Genomic DNA, 26874 nt, shown 5'->3' on the forward strand with positions numbered 1-26874 from the left:
ACGACCCGTCTGCATGTTCTGCAGACCGGATTTTGCCCTGAGACCTCTTGCCTGAGAAAGGGAGTGAGCATTTTGGGATTTTCTTGAGGTGCCATTTTCAGAAACACAGAGAGGCTATGCATCTAAACTTTGGGAACCAGAAAGTGGAACTTCTGACAAACAGAAAGTGAAACTCACCTATCTAATTTTATTTTTCAAGCCAAAGGTAGTTCAGTACAGGCCCAGTTCACATCCTGTGTAACCCTATGGGATTTTCCCCAGTATTAGTTAAAAAATTTTCCCATAGGGTCACACAGGATGTGAATTAAAGTAAACACTTGACAAGCATGATAAAAAGGAAATTAGCTTTCTAAACGATCCTTTCACCGTTAACATCCTGAGTAGTTATTAGAAACAAGGGAAAGGGTCATTTCAGTGTCTCATTATCAGGTTGTTACATTATTAATAATTATATCAATATTCTTTCCTATCACATATGAAATGTATTTCTTTATATATGAAACTACATTTTGCCTATATATGTTTCTTTTTGGAAAGCATTAAAAGCCTAGTAGAACAGTCTATAAATGTGGTTCTTAGCCTTTTGTGGGAAGGGGTTCATAGACCTCCCCCAGACTCTGATTAAAGCTTCTGACCCTTTCTCCCAGAAAAATGCATGTATACACAACATTTTACATACAATTTTAAAAGTTTCACAGATCTCTTAAGTGACCTTGGACCTTAGGCATTTTTTTGTAGGACTAGGTTTTTAAAACGTGTTATGGACAGACAGAAAATTGTAAAGAAAATGTTAATTCATTCTAAGTAAAGATTTTATAAGGGGCCCTTTTTAAGAAACTTTAACTGTAGCAATAATAATTCTTTCCCTTTTCTACCTGAAAAATGCTTCCCTGTCCTTGGAAGGGAGCTTGTACATGGGACAGCACATACAAAGCTGGCTTTGAAGCCAGCTGTGTGACATTTTAGCAAATGACTTAAGTGCCCTGCCTCCGTTTCATCATCTCTAAAATATTATCCCGTGTGTGATAATATGTGACTTGTGTCTGGCAGATCGTCCATGCCCAATATGTAGCCCTTCCTCCTCTGCTGTCCTTCTTCCTCTGCTGTCCTCTTCCGTCCTCTGCTGTCCTTCCTCCCTGAGATCTAGCGTAAATTTCACTCTTTTGCATCTTTGCAGATTTTTTTTCTCACTTTCCCCTCAGGATGCCTCTACTGCTTTGTAAACTTCTTGACTCCCAAAATTGTGTTGCCATTCACTGGCCACAACTAAAGGTGTGAGTTTTGAGGCTCTTGTGTCTTCTTAGTGATGTTTTGTTTTTCTCCATGCACGCTGCATCCAGCATAGTGCTCAAGACACATAGGCATTTCCTGTTTATTCAGTTGAGTAGTAATCGTCTAATGCTTATTTGAAATGAAGTAATTTGGATTTGCAATTGTAGTCATATCGTGTTTATGTGACTACTTGTCATCTGAGAAGAGAGGTCAAATGATCTTGTATAGCCGAAGTGAAATTTAGTGAGAGAACTGAGCCTCGAACTGAAAGTATATCTTTTCCAGTTTTGACTACATCCAGAGTGTATTGTAAACCAGAGCCACGGTATTTTGGCTCAGGTTTTCAGTCAGGTTAATCACCAAGTGATTGGGGGGATAAAGGTGCTATTACATTAGGAAAATGTACGTGTGTATAGATCTATATATATACACATTTTCTGACTCTCAGAAGAAAATGTGGGCTCCCAAAGCCTTAGTTTATATTTTATTATTTAAAGTCTAGGATTGAACAATAGCTTGGAGGACATACTGATCTGGCTTTCTTTGAATTAAGTCCTCCCACGCCCTTGCTGATGTTTTGCAATTCAAGTTGAACAACAACGTGTTCTGTCTTTAAGGAGATATTATTCTTCAACTCCCATTTCTCTCTCTCTCTTTCTCTTTGTGTGTGTGTGTGTGTGTGTGTGTGTGTGTGTGTGTGTGTGTATCCTGCAGCTGTTATGAATATTTTTAAAGGCAGTTTAAATAAAACATTTACATCAAACCACATTGTCTTAATACTTGAATAACTCAATGGCAGCTCCGTTCTTTCTATACGTGAGTAATGGTTTCCAAACAGTAAATTATGACTTAGGGCCTTGAGCGTAAAGAATGACTTTATGAGCCCTGGGAGGCTTGGAAGAGAGAAATGTATAGCTGTCTGTAGGAGGTCTTCGAGCAAACCAGTGTGGGGAAACAGCAGTGAGTTAGAAGGGAGAAAGCAAAGAGAGTCGAGAGTGGAAAGAAAAATGTGGGAGGTCGAAGGAGGTATCTGGTGGTCTGGGGAAGGTTTTCGACATCAAGAAAGAAGCTAAGTTCTATTATTCAGAGTACTGGAAAACTGTGAGTAGAGCATTGACTGGGGGTGATAGGCGAAATGGACCAATGGCAGGAGCTTCAGACCTGGAAGTGAGGATGCCCAGAGCTGCTAATGGTATTGAGTTGAGTGATGAGGAGGTTGTCATAGTTGAAACAGAATATGAACAGAGGCCTGGGCCTGTGAGATATAGATAAAGAGATGAATTTAGGATATATAGGGATATATAGGGAAGGAAAAAAAATACATGTCGAAAATGGGCTGAACTGGGGGCAAAGAATGGCATGGTTGCAGATTTTGCTCAATAAATTATTGGCCATGAATTCTTGGCACTTGTGAGATGCACAGCCATTCCTTGACTCAGGCATTTCCACCTCCTGGAAAGCCTTGTCTCTGCCTGTCAGAATTTCCAAGCCCTTATTTAACTTCTACCAGCTGCATAAATATTTCTTTCACAACACGGGCTCATAGAAGTCGCTCCTCTACTGAGCTTATATAGTACTATTATACATGCAATGGCACTCAATTGATGTTTAAAGCTATAATTTAAATTTTCACCTGCATGTCTTGTCTCTTCAGTGAGCTTCTCAGTTCATGTAAAACTGGAGAGCATAAAAAAATTTCTCTTCTGTGGTCTAACACAGAGTTGTGCCTATAGTAATAAGTCAGTATATATATTTTTAAGAGTTTTAAAAGATACTGAGTTTTGACTGTGTCGTTCAAACTTTACTGAATGGAACCGAAAAAAATGAAGTTATAAGACATTGTCCTTATTCTTGGAGTAGAGATAACCAAGCTAGATATTTTAGAAAATTAGCAATTTGATGGAAATTTGGTGTTAGAAAAGACTGTTTTAGAATCAGATATATTTTCTAGAATTAAACAAGATAATGCATGTAAAGTGCTTAGTACAGTGCCTGACAGTAAGTACTCCATAATTACTTTAATGTAATTACATTACTTAAAATCACAATAATTACTATTGATGTGAATATAATCTGTTGACTAGATCTCGGTCATCGAAATTCTTAAAGATTAATCTATATTAGTGATGTTGGGTTCTTTATCTTCCTGTCTTTATAGGAACCTGTCTTTAATGTCTCAACTCCACTGTGATTATTCATGTTAAAGACATCAATGATCTTTGAATTGGCAACTTGAGCGGACATATTTCTTTTTCTTATTTAGTATGACTTTTCTGTTGCATTTGAACTCTCTCCTTGAAATACTCTCCTCTGTTGGTTTTCTTGACACCACCCTCTCCTGTTTTCTCTACTGCCTCTCTGATCAAGCCTTCTCCATAGCTTCTTCATCGTTGGTTCTGTCCCTCCATCAGCCCAATAAATGTTCAGTGCAGAGTTCTGTCGTAGGGCTTCGTTCTTTTCTTATTTCTCTCCATATTTACAAGGACTGAATGTTTTTATCCTCTTTCATTTTTTCAACTCCTATTCTGTGGTCGAAGCTCTAGTTTCCTACTTCTGCACTTCCAGCTTCATACTTGATATCTCTGCGTAAGTGACCCCAATAGACTTTATACTCAGCATGTCCAGAATTGTATTTTTCCCTCAAGACTTTTCTTCTTTCCCACTTTTCATCATTAAAAGCCCCACCATCCCTGGAGTCATCCCAGCTATAACCCCTGAATTCTCCTTCACGCCTTCCCCACCTCCATGTCACACAGACACACACAACCAATTCCCAAATTCTGTTCATTCTTCTTCCTAAATATCTCTTTAGTCAGCGCCTCCTACCTCTGCCCCATTCAGTTCCTCACAGTATGGCGTTGAACTATTGCTGTAGACTTTTGACTGGTGTCTTTGCCTGAAATGCTACCTGCCCCCCATGTGGTCTCTGCACCACTTCCAACGCTGTATTCCTGAAAGAAAATTTTCCTTCTGCTTTAGGATAAAATTCAGAATCCTTACGATATCACACAAGGTGCTTTATTATCTCGACCTACTCTTTAATTCCCCCGTCATTATTTAAAACTGTAAAGTTATTTTTGTTTTTTTAGTCTTCATTTAAGGTTCTATAGCAGTGACAAATCTCATAAACAGTGTGTATAACTGTCAATTGAAAAATTAAAAAGTGAGACAAGTCCATAATGCCACACACTTTAATTAATAGAAAAATGAGCACTTTCTTTTCAGTGTTAAATGGATTTTCAACTATGTAGTGAATTTTGTCTCAGCCTCAGAACAACTGCCCTCATTTAACTTTCAGACACACTTTTGGAATTGTGGACTTTGAGTAGGGCCAAATATTTTGTCTCTCTGCTTCATTTTGAATAGTTTCTATTACTCTGCATTCAAGTTCACTAGCCTTCTCTTCTGCAATGTCTAATCTGCCATTTAGTGCATTTTTCCTCTTACATTTTGAGATTGTTCTCTCAAGAAGTACAGTTGGAGCCTTTTAAAAGTATCTTCCATATTGCTTCTGGTTAACATATTCATTCTTTAGTTTCAGGAACATGTGGAATACAGCTAAAGTAACTTTTAATGGCATTTTCTACTAATTCTGTCATCTGTGTCATTTCTGGGTCAGTTTTGATCCATAATTTTTCTCCTCTTTATGGGTCAGGTTTTTCTGCTTCTTTGCAGACTTGGTAATTTTTGATTGGATGCTAGAATTTTACTTTGTTGGGTACCAAAGACTTTTGTACTCCTAAAAAATATTCTTGAGTTTTGTTACGGGACGTATTTAAGATACTTGAAAACAGTTTCCCCGGATCTTACTTTTAAGCTCTGTTAGGTGGAACTAGGGCAGTGTTTTGTCTAGGTTTAATTTTTCCCTCCTACGGAAGCAAGAAAGACCCTTCTTCGTGCTCTAACTGGTGCCTTGTAAATTACGAGGCTATCCATTCTGGCTGTTGGAAGCAGGCACCCTTTTCTGGCCCTTTGTGAGTCCTGGGCACGGCTCCCTATAACACCCTCAGTGGTTTTCTCCTGACTGTGGGTAGTTTCCTTATTTGCATGCGCTGGTCAGTATTTACCTGAGTGCTGTATCCGCAGGGCTTCGGAGTTCTCTCTGTGCAGTGCTGTCCTCTCCGTGCCCTGTGACCCCTGACCCCCTTCCGTTCCACGCACTTCTGTGTCCACATCTTCAACTTAGGGAGACCTCTGGTCTCTTTCTGAGTTTCCCTTCCTGACCATGGTGAAAACTTTCTCCAGGTAGCGATCTGGGTCAGTTTTAGGGCTCAACTCATCTGTCCCCTTTCTCTCAAGGATCGCTGTCCTTTGTTGCCAGGTGTCCAGTGTCTTGAAAGCTATCATCGTATTTTTGTTGTCTACCTTTAAGTGCTTCACAGGCAGGAGAATACATCTGATTCCTGCTACTCCATGTTGATCTGAGGCTGAGTCACAGGCTATTTTAGTTTTTATTTACTCATTTGTATAATATTCATTAGCCTGAAGAATTCAAGGTGCTGCTGCTAGATAATTGCTAAGTAAGAGATTTAACTTAATATACACATCTAACATAAAGAGTTGGGTCTGTGAAATCCGTGTAGAGAGAATGTGTTAGGAAGTGTTTTCACAGTAAGATGTAAAAGTATGGTTGGCCATTCCTTTTTGAAACCTTTTATCCATTTTTAAATAAACTAAAAGTTGTATGATTTAAATTCAGTTGTGAATTTGTGAGATTTCAAAATAATGACTCTTTCTCTTCTTATTCCCAATCTGACATTCTTAAAAACAGCCACATTGTGTGGTGGGGGAGGAGGGGAAAGACTTGTGACAGGCATGAAATTTTAGCCACCGCACAAAATGATAGGGTTTAGGAGATGTAAATAGCGTGGTTTGGACAAATCCACCTACTGACTCCTATTTGTAAGAAGCCAGGTTTCTTAAATTGATCTCAAGTGATCATTTTGCTTTCACTAACCTCTATGCATCTACAATGGAAGAGCGTTTACATGTGTTGCATTTTTAATGATTTGTCTTATAGTGCTTCTGAGGTCATTCTGTGGTGGCATGCTGTCAGATCCTCTCTCTCATATGCTCTCTTTCTGTCTCTCTCTGTCTGTCTGTCTCTCTTTATCACACACACACACACACACACAAATGGAGACATCTTCCAGAGAATTTCCTGATGTACTGCTCTTTGAAAGTGATGACATTTGTTTACACAGGAAGCTAGACACTGGATTCTTTTCTTTGGAGATTGTTTGAGAAACACATTTTCCACATTGGATTTTCTCAGTGTGGCACACGTATGAACCACTTACACATTGAATGTCTGGGAGTCTGATGAAGAATTCCTGATATGAAGTGGCCTTATTGATCTCCTTTAAATATTTAATGCTGAGAAAACATTCTCTTTCTTCCCCACTGATTTTGTTTTTCAGTTCTCCTCAGCAAGCCATGACATAGAAATCAGACTGAAGACAGACCTTAACCTCACTTCTCATGCCATGTTTTGCATGTTTTTCTGTCAACCCAATAAGGCCCCTATAGATTCTGCTGCATTTTTTATACCAGTTGGATCAAGATTCTTCCTGGAAGCATGGGAAATGATTTGTAGCCCCACAGATGTGGGCTCTGTCTGTATGGGGTTTCTGGATTATCCTTTTAAGTTTGATTAAAAGGAAAAAAAAATTAAAAAACAATTTATATATATTCATTGAAAAAAATGTATGTATATCAACCTGTCCTCTTAATATAATACTTAAAATCACTGTCATTCCTGAGCACTGTCCAGCTGCCAGGAACTCTGGAAGGTGCCTTATTTTCATAAACTCTAGTCCTCACAACAGCCTGCAGAATAGGTACTGTTATCTGCACGGCAGACATGAAGAAATCGGCCCAGAGAGGTGATTTGTGCAAGATCACTTCCCTAGTAAGAAGCAGAGCTAATGTCAGGCTAAATTCTGCTGCCCCAGGAGATGAAGCTGTATATCCCAGCCAGAGATTGCCTTGGGGACGATGGGTTACAGAGCTGAGCAAATCCTACCGCTGTGCCCCGAGGAGATCCGGGGAGCAGCAGTTACACGGCAGCAGGCCAGCCTTGCTCCTGCGCCTGCGCCTGCGCGTGTTGCCTCGGGAGCACGGGGAGGGGCACTGGGACCTTGCGGGGAGTGTGGTGGAGAGAGTGTTCTCAGGAGGCTTCCAGGAAGACACGGTGCCAGCGTGGAGTCCGGAAGGAGGAGTAGAAGGTGATGACCTTGATTATCTCTGGCAAAAGTTAACTTCAGACCAGAGACCTAACTGTTGTCTACTGTAGTATTAGTTACGGTATTTGGGGTGATTTTTATTAGAACATTGGTATGAAATGTCACTTTCCTTATAACATTGTTTCTATGGAAAAACGAGATTTGATTTATATCATTTCAACTTGCAGGGACTTCCCAGGACTCTGTCCAGCCCTGAGTTGGCACCTCCCTACCTGTCTTTGGGTCATACACACATCTGCTTGTCTTCCTCCTGGCTGTGCCCTCAGTCCAGCCTCCTGAGGCACTCTGCCTACAGGATATCTTGATCTGGATACGTGGGTTGTCCTGAATGCAAATTAAATATGGAGTGTACTCAGGGCATGCAAACTGAGTTTCATATTTGCTTAAATTAAACTTGAAGGCACCATTGGCCCTAGCTGACCTTTCTAGCCTTACTGTTTTCAATTCCTCTATACAAAACTATGAAGTACTAGCCAAGTGTACTCTTCCTTGTCCACCTGCTCTCTTCCATCTTTAGGCTATGAGTTCACTGTCCCACCTCCCTGAGTGGTCTTCCCCTCTAAACTCTGCCCTTAAAATCCTTCTAATCTATGTCTCATATCTCTGTCCTTCATTTAGCCATTCATGATTATTCCAGCCATAAATACATTGTTACCTCCTGTGGATTACTTTTGTACTACCTGTCACAGACTAAGAGCGGGGGCACTGCTTAGGGACGTACATAGTGCCAACGCCAGCTCCTTACAACATGTGTGAACCTGGTCAAGTTACTTAACCACTACAAACCTCATCTATAAAATGAGAGTAATGTCACCTACCTCTGAGCATTGTTTTGATGATTCAGTGTGATAATGTATGCAAAAAGCTTAGCATAAGGTTATCTGTTATGTGGTCTGTGTTCAGAACATGTCAGCAATTTTTCTGTCTTTTCTGTAAATTCTGAGGTCATCTATTGTGTATTATTTATCTTTGTGAATTCCTCTCCAAAGCCTGTCTCTAAAAGAGCCTGTCATACTGCGTCAAATGCAGCAAATATTCCATAAATATTTCTTTGAGGAAGAACTAAATACTATTTTTTAAATTATAGAATTCACCCTCCAAGAAGGGATTTATGAAAAAAGTGATCTTAGATTCTGTTTTGCCAAGGAAAGTCCTGAAGTTAAATATTAATTGTGCCCCTTTTTGTTCTGATGGTTCAGATAATAAATTTTAGGGACACCCTATCTATGGAATATTTGCAGTTTTGAATTGTCCATGGTACTTTTCCAACTATATTGTTATTTGTTTTTCATGGAGATATTTTGTCTCTAAAAGGAGATTGTAAGCTACTTGAGAACCATTTCATATCTTATTTCTCTAAAATCTACTGAGTGCATTGGGAATACTGACAATACAGCAGAACCAGGCCGTATGCACAGAGCAGTGACCCAGTTCATGATATGGCTGTATCGGTCCTGACCATGATCTAAATGCTGCTTTTTAAATGAAGGTGCAAGTTAATGTGTAGATGTATTAGGCCCTATGTAGGTGGAGAATAGTCATTCTATCCTGTGATAGGAGGGCAGTCCACTAGCCAGAATTTCTCTGGGGCAGGATCCTAAATTAATTTGTTTCCCTACTGTAGACCTAGCACCAAGCACAGCACCTAAAACATGGTATGTGCTCGATAAATAGTGAAGGTCTTGGTACCCACACCTTGGTGTTTCATGCATCTCTACCAGATTCCTTTTGGTCCTTTGTAGATGGCAGAATAAAACATGTGCAGAGTCTGAAGAGATCTGGTATGCCTCAATATGAGCTCAGAAAGTTGATGAGAGGACAGAGCTGGATTAGGGGACAACTAGCCCTCTCAGACCTTCTCTGGAAACGGTTTCCATGCAGAGTCTTTTTTCTGAATAAACTTTTCTAGAAGAAAAGTGGAAGATTTATTTTTGTACAGCTTTGCCTACTTGATAAGAGAGCAAATGAAGGCAGGGCCCCTTTGCCTCTCCGTTCCTCTCTTCCAACCAAAGAAGGAACAAGTTCCATGATGTAAAAGGTTCCCGGCTTAGGTGGAAGGGCGCTGTGGCTCCTTACCACTATCCTTGGAATGTCAGAGAATGTGGGGGAGTTGCAGGGCTCCTTGAAAAGGAATGTTGGCATTAGTTGCTTCTTTTCCCCTGCTGGGGAGCCTGGGCTGTACCCTCTATGCTGGGGCAGCCCAGAGAAGTGGTCCAGAGTCATGCACCATGTTTGTCTTGCTCCTCTGGTTCTTTATTTCCCTACAGACACCTGCTGGCCTTTGGCAGCCCATGTAATTACCCTTATGCTTACAGTTACTTGGTGTACATTTTGCATATAGTTCATCTTAAATCACAATCTAACATTACACAAAGTGACATTCTATTAGTGCAGTGTTAAGGGATTTTCTTAAGGATGTGTTTCTTGTTTTGGTTGTTTATTTTTTGGACGTGGACTGAAATTTTTGTGACCACACCCCATGGAGTCAAATTTAAAGGACTGGTATTCCCTAATCATCTGTCTTAAGTCTATTCACAATAATTTTTGAGCACTTTTCCTGTAGTAATTCGTTCTGCCTTTCTCCAAGTGAAGTGGCCCCTCTCGACAGGCATGTGTCCTTATTAGGTTGTCCTATTTTCTTAAAAAGAATGTGAGCTTTGCCCTTTTCCCATTGGCCATCTGTCTTAATCATCTCTGTCTGCTCTAACAGAAACACCTTGGACTGGTATACACAACAGACATTTATTTCTCATAGTTCTGGAGGATGGAAGTCCAAGGTCAGGACACCAGCATGGTCAAGTTCTTGGTGAAGGTCTTCTTCTTGGCTTACAGATGGCCACCTTCTCATTGTATCCTCATGTGATTGGGAGACAGGGGATGCAAACACCCTTGTGTCTCCTCTTCTAGGGGCATCAATCCCAGCCTGACAGCTCCACCCTCGTGACCCAATTAACTTCCAAAGACTCCACTTCCTAATGCCATCCCACTGGGGGTTAAGATTTCAACGTGTGAATTATGGGGAGACACACACAGTCCATTCACATTAAATTCACATCAAAGCAGGGCATCCATTCTTCAGCTGGCTCTCGGGCACCCCTCTCCCTCTGGTCTTCACCATGCTACTCTACACATTTTCATTACCTGCCTGGCCCCAGAGAAACTAGAATTGTCAACACTGATAGTCTAAAATTTATCCTGGTATCAAGCTAGAACAGGAGAGTGTGAACCTGTTGCTGTACATACCTTCCAAAATCCCAGCCTTTGTAGGACAGTCGATCTGATTCAGGACTGATGCAATTTTTTCTGATATTGAGTGAGGCTGGCCATGTGTAGGATTCATTGATAATTATTCCCAATTCCTTTGAGCTCTTCCCCACTAAGATGTGACTGTTTAAGCCATGAACAAATTCTTCCAATCAGAATTTATACATTTGGGTAAAAGCAAACTGGTCTTGTGCTTCCATGAGCAATTTACGTTTGAACCGTAGTTTGCTGTACTCTGTCATCATCAAATTGCTTGCACACTTCACAAAATAATTAAAGGAGATTGTGAAAACAGGTACAAATAGCTTTTGATATTCATGCCTAAGAGCTCCTTCAGCCCAGAAGTTGAAACGCTTACGAGTTCAACAAAGGTTTATATGGAGATGAGAGAATTTGGTTCCTCTCCCAGTACTTCCAGCCTCCCTTTCCTGAGGACTCCAGTGCATGAAGGGGCGACATTCCCACGCACGGGGCACCAAGAAGAGAGGTGCTCTGTGACTTGGGCAAGTGTACTGGGGCCTTGATTACAGAAGAGGAAGAGTCACTTCACTGCTTTCCCTCCTCTTTTTACTCCATGGCCTGATATTTGCTGCACACCTATAGGGTGAGGGTAACTGCTGAGTTTATTTTCAGTGCAGAAGGCTATCTTCTCTTTGTGTTCTGAGTTACTTGTGTGTGTGTGTAGCTGTTGTTTTTGCCTCAGGGCTGGTTACAGCTGTGCAAGACACAGACAGCAGTTGTCTCCCAGTTAATCCTAACTCTTTGTGCCCACGTAGTGTAGGTGAAGTCTTTTTTTACCCTCTTCTTCAACTAATTATATGCTCTGCCTATGCAACTGTAATTATTTCACCAGCATCTGTGAAACCTATGTCATTTCTCTTTTAAAATATAGTTAGAAAAATAGCAGAAATAAGCCTATTTTAAGAGCTTGTGTGGTGAAGCAGATTCCACTAACGAGATCCTCTGGATTGGCGTTACCTGTAGCCTTTCATCACCTGAAACTTGCCAGGGGTGATGAAATACTGACATACACACATAGTTTCCTCTTGAAGCTTAAATTTACACTTGACAGATTTCTTTTAGTAAGAATTAGATGCACTGGCAATCTTGACTTGATCAAATGTAGACCTTTTTAAAGTACTTTACCTACCACAGAGTTCTCTATGATGCCTTTAAAAGCTGTGCATTCATTTTTGTTCTTAGTGACGTTATTTACAGCAAAAAATTTTAAGTGTCTTTTTCATCTGTGCGTTTGGTCAATTTTTAAACTCATTTCATTTTAAACCTGATTAGATATTAAAGCCTCGACATCAGAGTTTTCTGATACAAAGTCTAGGTTAGCTACAGAAACATGATAGGACTTTACCTTTTAGTATTATAAAAATGTAAAATTCTAAAGGAAATTGCACAGCAAGTGCAATGCTCTGTCATGTTCTATCTTTTCTTAATGTATTGCTAGTGAATTTTATCTCTGTTTATGATTCTCCCCTCCCTGTAATATTCCCTTATTACTGGGTGATATTTTGGGGGGGAACTTTGGTCTTTGCTTGTGCTGCTCTGCTTTTTTTTCTGGGTAATATAGTTTTTTAATCCTTAATATGGGGTTTGGGTGTAGAATTAGGAAAAGGAAGGCAAGCAGTAAATTAGTGAATTTTAAGTGAATTCGATCTAGATACTGTATTTTATGTATAGTAAAATTTTCCCTTCATGACTGCATGACCAAGACTTGAGTGTACCGTTCAGACGTCAGGAAGCATCTCTGAAGTTCCTAGGATGAGTGTGGCAGAGACTGGCTGGCTTTTCACCAAACCTCTGTCCTGCCTGTTCTCCCAGGGCTCGTGGTCAGATGGCATTTCTCAGCCTCTCCTGCAGTTAGATGAGCCACGGGGCTGAGATGTGGTGAGTGGAATGTAGGTGGAAGTGCCCTGTGCCCCATCCATGCTTGACTCATAAACCCTCCCTTGGGTGACCCTCCATGTTTTCCCTCCTTTGCCAGCTAGAGGCAGATGATCGTGGGGGCCTTGGAATCCTTGTTTCAGATGGTGAGCCATAAGACTGAAGGAGCTTAAGTCCCTGAATTGAGGGGAACCACCCGTATGTCAGGTCACTCAGTTTAGATTGCTACCATGAATGAGCCATTATGCATTTTGGGTCTTGTTTGTTACAGCAGCCTGGAGTACATTAACAAACACAGGTAGAATTCTTGTCTCCAGTGGCCTCCTGCTCTCATCTGAGGGATAAGTGCATCAACACTGTGGCCCAGTGTGATAAACCGTTAGCAGCTGTCTGTCCTGTGAGGCCACAGAAGAGGACTTGGGATGCGTCTGGGGGGCAGGATAGACTTAGACGTCAAGATGAACAGGGATAAACTGGATGCGCTCCTAGATCCAAGAAGGGTCCAAATCCTATTAGAACTTGAGTCATGACACAGAAGGGCTGTGACGGGGACATCTATAAAACTGACTGAGAGGGGCCCTGGAGTGAATGTTCATGTCTTCTAATGATCTAGTGAGTTTCATTTTATTATTGTTTTCAAACATATAGATTTGTTTAGTTCTTAAAATAACTAAGGAAGGTAGCAGGGCAGGAATTATGGTGTCCATTTTGTAGGTGGGAAAACCAAGACCCAGTGATTTTAAGTGATTTATCCGAGGATACATAAACAGGAGAGCTAAATTCGTATGCTGAGAGGTGTCAGGGATCCATGGAAATATTTGGTGTTCTGGAGTAAAAGAGAATTAGCTTAAAACCCTGGACCTGGCCCTTACGATCTGTGTGCTCTAACACAGATAGTAACATTCTCAACTGTAAAATGTGAAGTTTCAGAGTCATCAAGAAAATTCAATGAATTTAAGTATTTTAAAGTATACGGGTACTCACTTTAATCTAGCATTCTTTCCATGTCTATCATAAGCTCTCTCACCTACAGCGGTGCCTCTCTGTGGCCCTTGTTCCCATTTTTCTGGATACCGGCCACTGCTTGACCTCATTCATACTTGGCGAGATGTCGGGGAAGGCTGTCTCCGTTCTGATCTGTGGACGGCATCAAATGGGAGGGCAGGGCAGGCTGAGCCGCTGTGTGAGCCCTTCTGGCTGTACCTCCCTGTGCAGACTGAGTGCATCATGTTCTCCACGCCGTGCAGGAGAGCGGGGTCCTGCCTTCCTCCATCTGTTCAAAATGTAGGGGTTTCTACACAGTGATCAGTATGTAACCAGTCTTTGTCCAGCAAACTCAGAATTTATCCATTAACACCAAGAAGCAACACAGAATAAATGATGATGCCTCTAAAGCTATTGTCTGATAGAGACCACAGTTCCTGGACCATTTGGATCGCCTGCAGGTAGCAGGTAGAAGCACTCACTACTAAAACGAGGATATTTCTGTTCCAGAATAGAGACCAGTTCTTCACATTTTTTCTGTAGACATTTATACTTTCCATAGACATTAATAATGCAGCTTCAGGGATTCCTCTTCCTAAATCTTCCCAATTCACTTCTTTTCCTCTGCTTATCATCCCCCAAGATGTTAAAAGGAAGCCATTTCTGAGACTTTATCTTCTGGTTTTAAATTTTAATCTCTTTCAACAAATTGGAATCTTTCTCATCAACTAGATACTCCAAGCAGAAAATGTGTACTTTTATAAATTTTCATGTGTAACTTTACTCATGATGATCAGCCACACACGTCTTGTTCCTAACCATATTGGGCATGTATAAAAATGTAGGCCAAACACTTTCAAACTTTCAGCGATTCGCTTGGAAAGAACTCATGTCTCAAAGAGAAGCATAAATCAAGAGAAGATGCCATCTGGCAGTTTGAGTCCTACCTTGTTAAACTTGAATTATGCACTTTGCAGAGTAGAGGCAGAGGTGCTTATTAATAAGTGTTAACAGTGACTAATATCATATCATGGATGTTAATTGAATGTTGATATGTATCTAAAAATTGCAGTAATAGAGCCAGCCACACTTCAGCAGCTGAGCACGGTGATGCTTTCCTAGGCTTAATGCCTCAATATTTGTGAGCTTTAAGAAAGGTTTTTTCACACCAGTCAAATGCAAACATTTTCAGTGTTTTTGCTGCCACTCAGCTGTACTGCAACTCAGACACTAAGTCTAAGGTAAAGGGAAAGTATGTGATGCTTAATTTAATTTTGGGGACATTCTTGGGTGACAGTAAGGTTTTCCACATCCTAGGGGGAGGGAGAAGGGATTTTAGCAATTTGACCTGCATCTGAAGTGAATCCGTTCTTCACTGTCATTAAGTGATATGTGGATTTTCAAGTACAAGGTGAGCAAGGTGAATTCCAAACTAACCAGTGGTGCTGGGTCACTGTCAGGGGCTTGGCATGGATGTCACACCCCTTACCAGCCTGCAAAGGGACTGTTTGCGCCCATGAACTGAATCTTAGCGCAGAGGTTTCCCTGCTTTTAGATGTGACCAGTTTGCTACTCGACCACTTTGAACTTTAATTACAGTTTCAGGTTGCATGATAGAAGTTAGCTGACAAAACTGGAACTTTAATGATGTTTTTCTTGGGGGAAAATTGCTTTTAGCATGTGTTAATTTTCCAAATAACCTGTTGACTTTTTGAAGCCAACTGCTAACGACCAAAAATTAACTAATGTTTAGTCACTATAGGATCAGAGGAAACAGTGAATAGCAATATAAACATCCAGTTTTCCCAAATAAAGATGATGACTGAGTCTTCCCTTTTCTTAGCATTTTAGCCCCTTATGGAGGAGTGTCTCTCCCTGAAGTTGACGAGATGCATATTCACATTTGTTTTTCAGGGATACTTAGATGTCTTTCACAGGCTGCACTGGGGGCCTGAACGACTTTCCTGCCCACCAGCCAAGAAATGAGCTACATTTTCTATCTAGTCATTCTGTCATTTATATATAAATGTATTTATTTATTATATATTATATATTTATTATATATATTTATTTGTATTTATAAACAAAATCTTAACACTGATAATTGATAGTCTACTTAAAAATTTTTACTTTATGAAATACAATTTTTAAAAGTTTTCCTTTTGAATATTTTCATGCTTTGAGTTACACCTACACTGAGACAAAATCTATAGACACACATACACAAGTATTCACATGTGGGTACAAGCAAAATCAAATAACCATTTTCAACTAATTTGATGCACTTGTTATTTATATAGCCCAAATAATAAAAGTCAGGTACCCACGTTTGTGAATATAATGTTTGCCCATATTTACAGCTGCTGGAAAGTTACCTCTGCCAGTATGTAAGTAAGAATGCCAAGTCCTTTAAGAGTATTTATAAGTGCTGGATATTGTGCTGAATGATTTACATGTAGTATCTCATTTAATACTCATAACAACCTTCTGGCATAAGGACTATTACTAACCCCATTTTATAGTGAAGAAATGGAATTTGGGAAGATTAGTAATTTAACCAAGGTCTCACAGCTGGTGAATGGTGTGTTAGAATTGAGACCCATTTCTCCAGAGTCCATGGACTTCATCATCCTGACACTGTCTTCGTGGGGTCACCTGTGACCTTGAGCAGTCAGGAGCTGAATTACTTCTCATTTTGAGAGAGTGAATTAGGCAGAAAGTTGCAATCCAGAGGGAAGACGGTACAACCTTCCTTAGCATCATGCCTTCTCCATGGGCAAACAAGTAGACTTGGGAAGTGGGAAACACCAGCCAAACTGTTTTAATCATAGTATTTATATGATGATGCCTTTGATAGTAAGGAGCAGGGAACTTGACCTAAACTCTCTACAGCAAAAATGAAAACATTATCAGCTCATGATCCTCAGCGGTCCAGGGACAGTGTACTTTCAGGTTAGGCTTGATCCAGAGACTTGTTAAGTGTTTGGGCTCTTGTTTCTTTTGTTGGGATATTTTTGACTGTGCATGAGGTTTGTTGTTAGGCTGGCTCCCCTCATGGTAGTAGCAATGATGGAAGAGATTCCTGACTTCCCTCTCCTCGCTACACAGATCAAAGGAAGAGAATTCCTTGTGGCTTTTCAGGATGAAAATCTTCTTTTATGTTTGACAGGCACTACCTACTATTACCTAGAAGCTCATTTCATAATTATTTATAATACTCTTCTTGACATCAAATCATTACATTAGAAACAAAGGGAAGGATCTTCCAGACATTTGTGTGCATACTATTTGGACACACCAAACTCGTATGCACACAGCAGGGAAACTGTTACTTCAGAAGAATAGCCCTTTGTCTCCAATTTTGGATGACGTTGTCTCCATTCACTGTCTAAATGATTTGTGCCAGTTTTCGCTTAAAGTCCTAATTACTGTCTCCTTGAAAAAAGTACTTCAAATTCATTGCTTTTGATGAGTTCCAACTATTTTCTTTGTTCCATGTAGGAAAGCGCTGTGAAACAATTTAGAACTAAATATTTTAGCTCAATTTGGATTCACTTGTGTTGGTCAAATTTAATTAATGTCTAATAAAAATTAAAATTTCCCACCCAGAACTTTTAAGTATAGTTATTTTACACTCTACCCCTATTTTGTATCTCATAGAAATTAAGCCAAATAGCAAACAGTCACTTGAAGTTTTCTTTGAGATGTTTTCGTCAGAGAAAATAAGCTGACAAGAATGTGGAAATCCTCCATTTATAGTAAACCCTTGGTGAGGAGGTACTGTTTATAAATGTTTTCCATATGATGTGCTGGTATTTTTTGGTTCTGAGGACTATGTCTGTATTGTTTCTTTTCTCTTGCTTTTTTTCTTATGAGTAAGGAGTTCCACTCTGTGCCCCTTTCCCCATGAGGAGAAAAGAAAGGAAGATCTATTTCATGAAACAAGTCATGGTAGCAGGTAATGAAATAAGGTTTTCCACAGGCTTATTTATGACACTGTTTTTGCCCTGCTGTTCACTCATCTCCAGGTTCTGAAAAAATGGATTTTATTGTTAACAGGTTTGAAGAGAAGGGACCGTAATAGTCAAAAGGACCATGGTCCAAATATAGAAAAACATTAAGGCTGTACACACTGTGTGTCTCCAAGGACAGAGCCCTGTCATTTTTGCAGACTAGGCATCCCTAAGCGAATGTGAATATTTCAGGGTTTTTAAGGGTATCAGTCATTCCTTGCAATGAAAAACACTGGTGATCCCGGTGTTTTCCTTTTTTCTTGTGTCCCTTTCGATTTACTAAACTGAAGGTTGTTGGCTACTACAGGCTGCCCCAGGCATGGCTGAAGTAATGCCCTTTTTAGCTTCGGGGGTGGAGGTGGTGCAGCACCCGCGCCAGACGAACCTCCGTTCCTCTGGTGCGCCTTCCCCCTGCACCTTAGCTCAGCTGGACTCGCGTGCCTGGTCTTCCCAGCTTTTCCAGGCCCTTGTCAATGGAATCTCACTGTTGAATGGATGCTAAAGTGTTTTCTCATTAATGCATAAAATGAGTATAGGTCTGTTGCTGATGGATGTGTGCAGAAGGTTTCGGCTGACCTTGGTTAACCATGGAGTAGTCACCTTACCCTGTTGTGGAGAGAGCTTTCTGACTGCTTGACTGTGTTGACAGGAGTTACTCGGGGCCCTCAGGAAAGTAGGAAGTGTTATTTAGTGCTCAGGCCTTTTCATTTCATCTGTTTTTGTTTCTTTACCAATAAAACTGCCTTGCTCATTAGGATCAGTGACAACGGTATCTACTCTTGGATGACTCAAGATTGACATGTCATCTCAACGTTGGGCTCACCAATTGAGCAGAATAAAAATGCGCTGGCAGCTTTATCATTCCCATTTTACATATGAGGAAACTTAAGCTCAGAGAAGGTAAGGGAACCACCCAAGGTCAGTCCATAGCAGAGGGGATCTTAAACCTACGTCTTCTGCCCACAAATCCCATACATGCCTTTTTAAAACTGGGTTTATAGGATCCTGTAAGGTCCACGGAAATATCATTGTGCGGGAAGACAAGACCAGGATACTGCTCGTTGATTGGATCATATAATCCTTGAGATGTTGCTTTGACAATTGTTTGTCCTTTCTGAGCCTCAATTTCCACATGCTCTTCTTGCATAAGAAGGATATTATAAGACTGAAATGATAAGCTTTGAAAAATAAAATAATGCACATACTCAAGGCATTATTAAAACATTTTCTTTTCCATATTGCTAGTTATCGATTGAAATAAATACTGTAATCTGCTTGTACACCCGTGTTAAAACTAGAGAGCAGATGCTGCAATAAAATTAGTCCTGGCACCTTGTCTAAGGCCTTTAAGGAAATCAGAGCAAGCCTGATAAATGAGACAATATGGTAAAATATTTAATTTTGTAATCTCCTTTGTGCTTTTATTTGCTTAATTGTTTTTGCTTATTTTTCTCTACTTCTGTTTGTTTTGATGAGAATCTGTGCTAGGGAAGAATTTTTAATAATAATTTTTAAACAAATTATTTTCCCCTCACTGGTATATCAGAGAGAATGAAAGTGAAATTCGAAATAATGTCAGTAAACGTGGAGTCAATGAATATTGTGTGGATTAAAACCGTTTGTGGGCCTGCAGATTTTGGCAGACTGCTTTCAAAGCTGAAACAAAAGCATGTTTTTTAAATTTATTATCATTTTTTTCATGGTGAATAATTTCCACTGCAGTATTTAAATTATGTTCTTTCCGTAATTTATATGGTGTGAGGAATATAGAAATCAGGCTGATATGCCCATATTGGATACTGGTCAATGTTGACTGAAACCCCAAATTATGTATGCAAACACACATTATCTAGCATTTGGATTTATTTGAAAACAAAAGTCAAGTTAAATCACATGTGACTAGTTAATCAAACCGTCACTGAAAATGGTTTTTGGATTTGAATTCATTGTTTAACATTTAAGATAAATGATGCTTATACCTTTAAAGTAGAGGTTGATTTGAGACTTGAAATGCTTTCTGATCGAATGCATTCTAATCTTGTTAAAATACATGTGTTCAAATCTGATTTTATGCCCTATGGATGTTCAACAAATAAAAAACATTCATCCAACCCTTTCAATGCACTGCACAGGATCTGTGTGCAGGATCTGCCAGGGTCAGTTATCTGTGTCCAAGAATATGTCAGATGCATTTACCATGTCTGCTGGTGAGGCTTGACAGTAGCTGGAAATTTGACCATCTCTCAAAGATAATATAATTTGACCATATTATTTCCATATTATTCATCTGCAGTTCCTTGGAGAAGGAAAAGTAGTTAATGTTTTTCTTGAGTTGTGTTATATGTACCTTTTCTGTTGTATTTACAAAATCCCTTCTTTTCTTGGAACCAATACAGTTGAAGGCTGAAGGAAAAGAAAATATTGGGGAGTTTCCAGGTTATTTTTTTATATACCTGGAACCAATTAGTTTTCCCAGTTGTGCTGCCCAAACACTATTGAAATATACAAATAGATTAAATTTTGGAAACAGTTCCCAGCTACATTTATTATGTCTTTTCTAACAGTCCCCATTATTGAGATGTGTATGTGTATAAATTAGTAAGTGTGAGCAGGAGACAGTAGGAAGCAAAGGTAGGAATAGTACCTGAAGCTAAAAATGATGTTAATGATCAAAATACACACCAAGAAGGCTAGATACTTCCTAGAGGAGGGTCCCAAATTTAGATCTTTAGCTTTCCAGCAGCCAATCCAAAAATGGACACTAAATGGCTTAACATGTAGTGTCTATAAAGCCATTTTTCAGTAAAAATAAAATTCTTTTTGATACTGATACCAGATAAATTTCTCATATGTCTTTACTTTAAATGGACAATTTTTAAAATGTATTTTTATTGCAATATAGTCATTTTACAATGTTGTGTCAATTTCTGGGGTACAGCACAGTGCTTCAGTCACATAGGAACACACATATATTCATTTTCATATTCTTTTTCACCATAAGTTACTACAAGGTATTGAATATAGTTTCCCTGTGCTATACAGTATAAACTTGTTTTTTATCTGTTTTATATATAGTAGTTGCTGTCAGTAAATGGACAGTTAAAATTTATAAGCCACACAGCTCCTTTTTTGATTGCTAAATAAACTGGAATAGACATCTCGCCTTGTCCGTAGTAGCAAGGAATGCATACTTCAGTAATCATCGAATTGGAAACAAAAATATGGCATAGAAGCCTCATCCATTTCCTTTGATAAATTACTGACTGAAACATTGAAAAAAAATCACCTCAGTCACTAACGGCACCATCAGAAATGAACATTCATGCCATCAATAAATGTTTCCTAAATGTTGATAAAGTGAAGCACAGCGTGACTATTGATCGCAGTGTTCTGCTTTAGGTGGTAGTATAGAATTATTAGATACGGTATCTTTATTGTATGCTCCTCACAGGATTCCCCTTTGATCTTATTATCTTTTAAGTATCAGTGTATTGAGCACCTACTATGCCAGGCGTCTGGTTACAACAGCCTTGATTGGGAGGAGGAAGTGTTTTCATTTTCTGAATTAAGAAAGAGGATCAAAAAGGTTAAACAAATTGTCCGAGATTACACAGCTTCCAGGTATTAGAACTAACGCAGGAATATGGGTTCCCTGACTCGAAATGCAGTATTCTTTTCATTGCATCTTTTCTCCCCACCCAAAAATTGTATGTACTTCTGTAAAACTGAGTTAATTATAATGTTAGTCTACTCAAGTCTGCCATAACAACATACCACAGACTGGGTGGCTTAAATAACAGAAATTTGTTTCTCACAGTTGGGGGCTTGAAGTTCAAGATCAAGATGTCAGCAAGATAAGTTTCCTTGTGGGACCTCTTCTCTTGGCTTGTAGAGAGCCACCGTCTCTCTGTGTGCCCACATGACGTGTTCCTTGTGTGTATATGCAGAGAGAAAAAGTGAGCGAGAGCTCTCTGATGTCTCTTCTTATAAGAATACTAATCCTATGGGATTACCATGGGTGGATATAAACCCACTCTTATGACCTCATTGAATCTTAATTATTTCCTTAGAAGCCCCGTCTTCAATTATACCCACACTGGGGGCTGGGGCATCAGCCCATGAATCTGGGGAAGACAGAAACTTTCAGTCCGCAACAGTTATCAATTAATGAGAAAATTCCATTAAGGAAGTGCAACCAGGCACTCCTTCCTCCCTCCTTTGCCCCTTGTGCATGATGCTTTCAACCTAGACCCAGGGGCTTAGGTTAGTATCAAAGCAGGCTTGGCTGAGTCACGGTCATCCAGTGCAGTTGCTTCACACTCTACGTTGGCTCCATACCCTGGTACCATTTGGAATTGGAGTGACCAAGGCCCTGGCTAAGTCTCTGAGGGCAGTTATCACCCACAATAATACTTGAACAATTGCCACGAGCAAGACACTCTGCTAAGTGCTTTGCCTTCATTGAATTCAATGGGTCTCATTGAATTCTCACACTTAAATGAAGATGATAGGTGATATTTGGTGTTCCCTTTAGACTAAGATTACTTCTCTTTATACTAAGATTTTCATGGTCACATTGCTATTAAATGCTTGATCCATGATTTACTTGAACCTAGTCTGATTCCAGTCCTTAAATTCTACCCCATCCTGCCCTTCTAGTTAGCAAGTAGACCAGCATCTTGATAGTCAGTGAGGTAATGGTACTCTAAGACTGCAAAGGTAGGACTATTCATGAGCAACAGCAAGAAATGACTTTTTATATCTTGACGGCCATTGATGTCAGCATTGCCTTGCTTGTCTTGACCACCACTCAGGGCAGAGGCAAAAGTTTGTGGCTATCTTGCCTCCATGCTTCATGTTCTAATGTAGGAGCCATCTTTCTTTTCAAGTTTTCAGTGATCCTCACATTTACATACTTGGCATAAGTACACATAGAATCAGCATCAAACCTCACAGGTCTTTAGTGGCTAAAATGACTGCTCCGATCAGTAAGAAGGCAGGAAAGAAAGAGTGAGAAATTGGAGAGACCAAGTTAAATTAATATTTTATTGTTCACAGCTTGGGTGAAGAGATTTAAACCTCTCCCTTAATCACTTACTTTAGTTACTGTTTTGAGATGAGATCTTTAACAAAAAGTAAAATGATTAGATGTTTAACTTTAGTATTTTGTTAAACACACACACACATTTCTGTTAACTCTTTTTTCTACTTAAATTTCTAAATAACATCTAACTTCTGCACCTTTCAACATTTACAAAAAATTTACCTTTGTGTTTGGTAGCTGAAGAAGTGCCAGAAATCATTAAATTAATCCTTTTTGAGGTTTTGAGATGCTCAACTTCCGTGCAGTCCACTTAGGTCAGTCACTCAGTCCTGATTGGTTTCCGTGTCCTCATTTGTTGGATATGGTGGCAGACTTACCAGGATCCCTTTTGTGCTCCAAGTCTGAGGGTTTATGAAGCATTTTTTTTTTTTTCAGTCATTAAGCAAGAAGAGTGTTTTCTCAGGTACGGGGCACACACATGATAGACTCACAGTCATTCATTAGTTTATTCATTCATTCACATTTATTTATTCATCCATCCACTCAGCTGACCGGTACCTATTGACTTCTACTCTACCATTCACTGTCATGTGCTGTGGGACATAAAAATGGTTTTGTAACGTTCAATATATTGCATATGTGGTTGAATATATGTGTTTAATTCAATAACGTGAGGAATCTGTATTCCAGATATTAACTAACAGTGTGATCGTCTAAAACTCAGTAACATTTCTAAAATCAGTATAGATCAGTTTTCATGTTTATAGTAAAAGATCTCCACAGCTGTTTTTTTTTAAGAAACAGTTTAAAAAAAAGAGTATATAGTTTTTTAAAAATTGTTTTAAATCTACTATTCATAGATAATGGCTTATAGCTCATCATCTTCAGGGCTTTATTGAAAAACAAGATACATTTATATATTTTATTGTATTATTTGATATGTCATAATTATATCATAGTATTTGGATATATTTACCAACTGAGATAAATTTTGCATGTATTCTGGTGCAAAATAGCCTTTTAAAATAGCCTAATAAGAAACAGTGTTCTTCCTAAGACTGTTAAATACACCAGTTACTCAGGGAAAATAGCTGTTTAAACTCATCAAACCCCTTAACAAGCTCTGTCATCCTCACTCCCATCGGATGGCCAGCCTTCTACTTACCTGAGCAGATGAAGAACATCTTAAGAGAAATTCTGTTTCTTTTCTCTCTGTCTAAAAGATTGTCTTCCTTTATTATTTCTTCCTTTCCTCCAGTCTGAAATAGAAAAGCTTCTATTCTTCCTTCTGAAACTGATCTTTAATCTATGCTCTCGAGTCCCCTTCTCTTTCCCACTTCTCAAAGAGTTTATTCCACTAATTATCTTATCACTTGTATCTTTCTCTCCTTTAGCTTCAAGTCTCCCTGGTCTTAAAGCGAATTTTCTGTTAATCTCAATTCTTTTTCAGGTTATACATTTGTAGAAATTTGCCCAAAAAGAGATGGAAAGAGATGAGATGTGTGAACTTTCTGAAGTGTCTCTCTGATTGTGGCAGTCCTCTGTTCCAAACCTCTGATGGTCGTCATTGTCTACCAGATAAAGTTCCTTTACCATCTGTCACTGCCTGTCCTCTCAGCCCTCACTTCCATTACCTCATCACCCCAAATGTGCTCGTTGCAGAGCTGTTTCTTCAGCATCCCTCACTCTTCTCTATAGCACGATGATACGTTCCCATTCCATGCCTTTCCTCTGCATCTCTGCTTGCCGAATCCTAGCCTCCTTTTAAGACCTAAGAGAGTGTTTCTTAAATGCAGCATGCCCAATCAATCTCTGTTTCTGTACTCCCATAATCCCATTTTATGCCTCTGTAGCTTTTACAACTTGTTTATATGGTTTCCTCACCTACTAGACAGCAAGCTCTTTGAAAGCAGGATTCTTGTCTTATCTTCAAATCCCTCATGTGTACCTTATTCTTAACCATATTTGATTTCATTGAAACTGATATAAATTAGATAGGTAGATGAATGAGATAATAATAGCTGGCTTCAAACTCAAATATGAAATTTGCATTCCAATAATACTTTATTTCATTACATTAGTATATATAAGCTTTGGAAAAAATGTCATTTGATTGAGTGAATGGGCCAATAGATGAAATTCTGGAATTGTCTGACAGCATGGGCCTATTAGGATATTGTAAACACCTGCTTGACACTTGAATATTTTTCTAGCCTTACACTTTGTAGGTGATGACATATTTCAAGATGAGGCTGAAAATATGAATGCTATTGAGAGTTTTATCAAAGTACCAGGGGAGTATCTGAATAACCACATAGCATAGGTAACTATAAGGCTTTTCTGGTTACGTCATTTGGATAAACTATGGCTTCCATTTGATCCACTTACAACTCTGTTGAGTCCTACCTGGTTGTTCAAGCCCTTTTTGAATTCTGATAATAACTGATGTTCAGGGTACTTGTTGTGTGCTAACTTTATGTCCATTTTCAAACTCTTGAGGGTTAGGATCCTGTCATTTATTTATTCTGTATGCTTCACAAATCCAGGGACAGTGTGGAAACAAAATTTGTTTTTTGATTTACTGAGGTTGTATGTCTCTGTGCTGGCACATGTGTCAATTTCCCCGCTCTCTGTAAAACTTTTCAAGAGAGGAGACAGAATTGATTATTCTAGCAGCTCAGTTATTAGAAGTGGATAGGGCCACCTGGTTAGACTAGATGATATGCCATAGGCTTTGCCTTGGTTTCTTTTTGCAGGATCTTTATTGCTTATAGACCTAATGTAGAGAGACTGAAGACAGTTTTTTTCATTACGTCCGAGGATCGGTTGTAGCATGAAATATGGAACGCAATTCAAGTTTTCAGCTCTGCTTTTATTACTTTTGGTATCATTTCCATTCATGTTGGAGGCTCTTCCCTAAGAGATAGATTTTCCTTCAGGCAAGGTCAGCCTGTTTTATGCATACTTATGAATAGAATGCATATTTGGCAATTTGATTTCTCCATTCTCTTTGTTTACATAAATCCAAAGTTAACATTGGCTTTTCTTTATGCTAATCTTGGCACAGCCAGGACTAAAAAGAGAATTGGAAAAAGAATGATGATCTTATTTAGGTATACCTAAATAATAACAATTAGTGAACATAGCACTGTAAAAGACAAAACTGGAGAAAACAATACATTGGAGTTATGATTTTGTTATGTCATATTTCTCATTAGAGTATAGTAGTCAAATAGTCCTCCTTTGGTTTTATCCTCCAAATATTTAGTTAAAGAGTAAATATTTAAGTTAGCTTGGCAAGAAGTAGTTCTTTACCTGCCATAATAGAATTAAGGGATAGAGTAGAGGGAATTAAAAGGAAAAGAAATAAAAATTAAAAATGGGAATGTAAAAATAAAAATGTACCACACATGAGAAAACAACAACAAGAAACTTACAGAACACCTAATTGGTCCTGCTCGTTTGCAAAAATAAGGTAGCAAACATCATTCTGCAGGAGAAGTAGTGCCTGTGGAAATGGGGTACTATATAGGCCTCCTTGGTGAAATTTTGATTTTTATGAACCAAAAAGCTTACCTCCGTTGACTGTCAATGAAAGAGCTGTCCTGGCTTTGGGAATAAAAATTGATAAACAGTCCATTGGAGCATTGGTTTTTAGCTACTGCTATTTTCTATTTATTTGACAGAATAACTTTTAAGTATGGATGATAAGTGTCTTTGCTTCTTCTAAGTTCAATATTATTTATTCTTCATTTTTTATTCCTTTATTCATTCAATCAGTTTCTACAATAGAACCAGATTAATAAACTTTCAATAAGAGGAAGTAGTATGGATAGTGGAAAATAGATGACTTGAAAGTTTGAAGACCAAAGCTATAGCCCAGCTCTAATGACCTGTGGGTCCTTAAGCAAGTATTTTACTTTCTCTGGTGCTCAGCTTTTTCTTCTGTTATTTGGCTTGTGGATACAATGATTTCTAGACTCTTTCACAATACTAAACACTCCCTGTATGACTTAGGATAAGCTTAACAAGTAATGGTGATAGAAGTAGATGGTTATATATTTGCTCCTAAAACAAGTTAGTCTGATGTCAAATATGTGATCAAGAAAAAAAAAATCTCGGTTGCAATTCTGATCTTGGAAGACTTGACTATGTT

The 26874-nt window shown here is 39.0% G+C and overlaps 1 protein-coding gene across 14 annotated transcripts in view; it reads left to right on the plus strand.

Moving 5' to 3' along the window:
* Window positions 1-26874, plus strand: part of HIVEP2 (HIVEP zinc finger 2) — a 178873-nt gene that overhangs the window by 117064 nt on the left and 34935 nt on the right. The window contains exon 3 of one of the 14 annotated variants that reach the window (XM_064486645.1): window positions 18430-18574. The exons of the other annotated variants lie outside the window; for them this stretch is intronic. The gene's annotated coding sequence lies outside the window, so the exon portion shown is untranslated. The remainder of the gene's footprint in view (window positions 1-18429; window positions 18575-26874) is intronic. 14 annotated transcript variants of the gene reach the window in all.

This window comes from Camelus dromedarius, chromosome 6, assembly GCF_036321535.1.
Source record: "Camelus dromedarius isolate mCamDro1 chromosome 6, mCamDro1.pat, whole genome shotgun sequence".
Taxonomy (NCBI): domain Eukaryota; kingdom Metazoa; phylum Chordata; class Mammalia; order Artiodactyla; family Camelidae; genus Camelus; species Camelus dromedarius.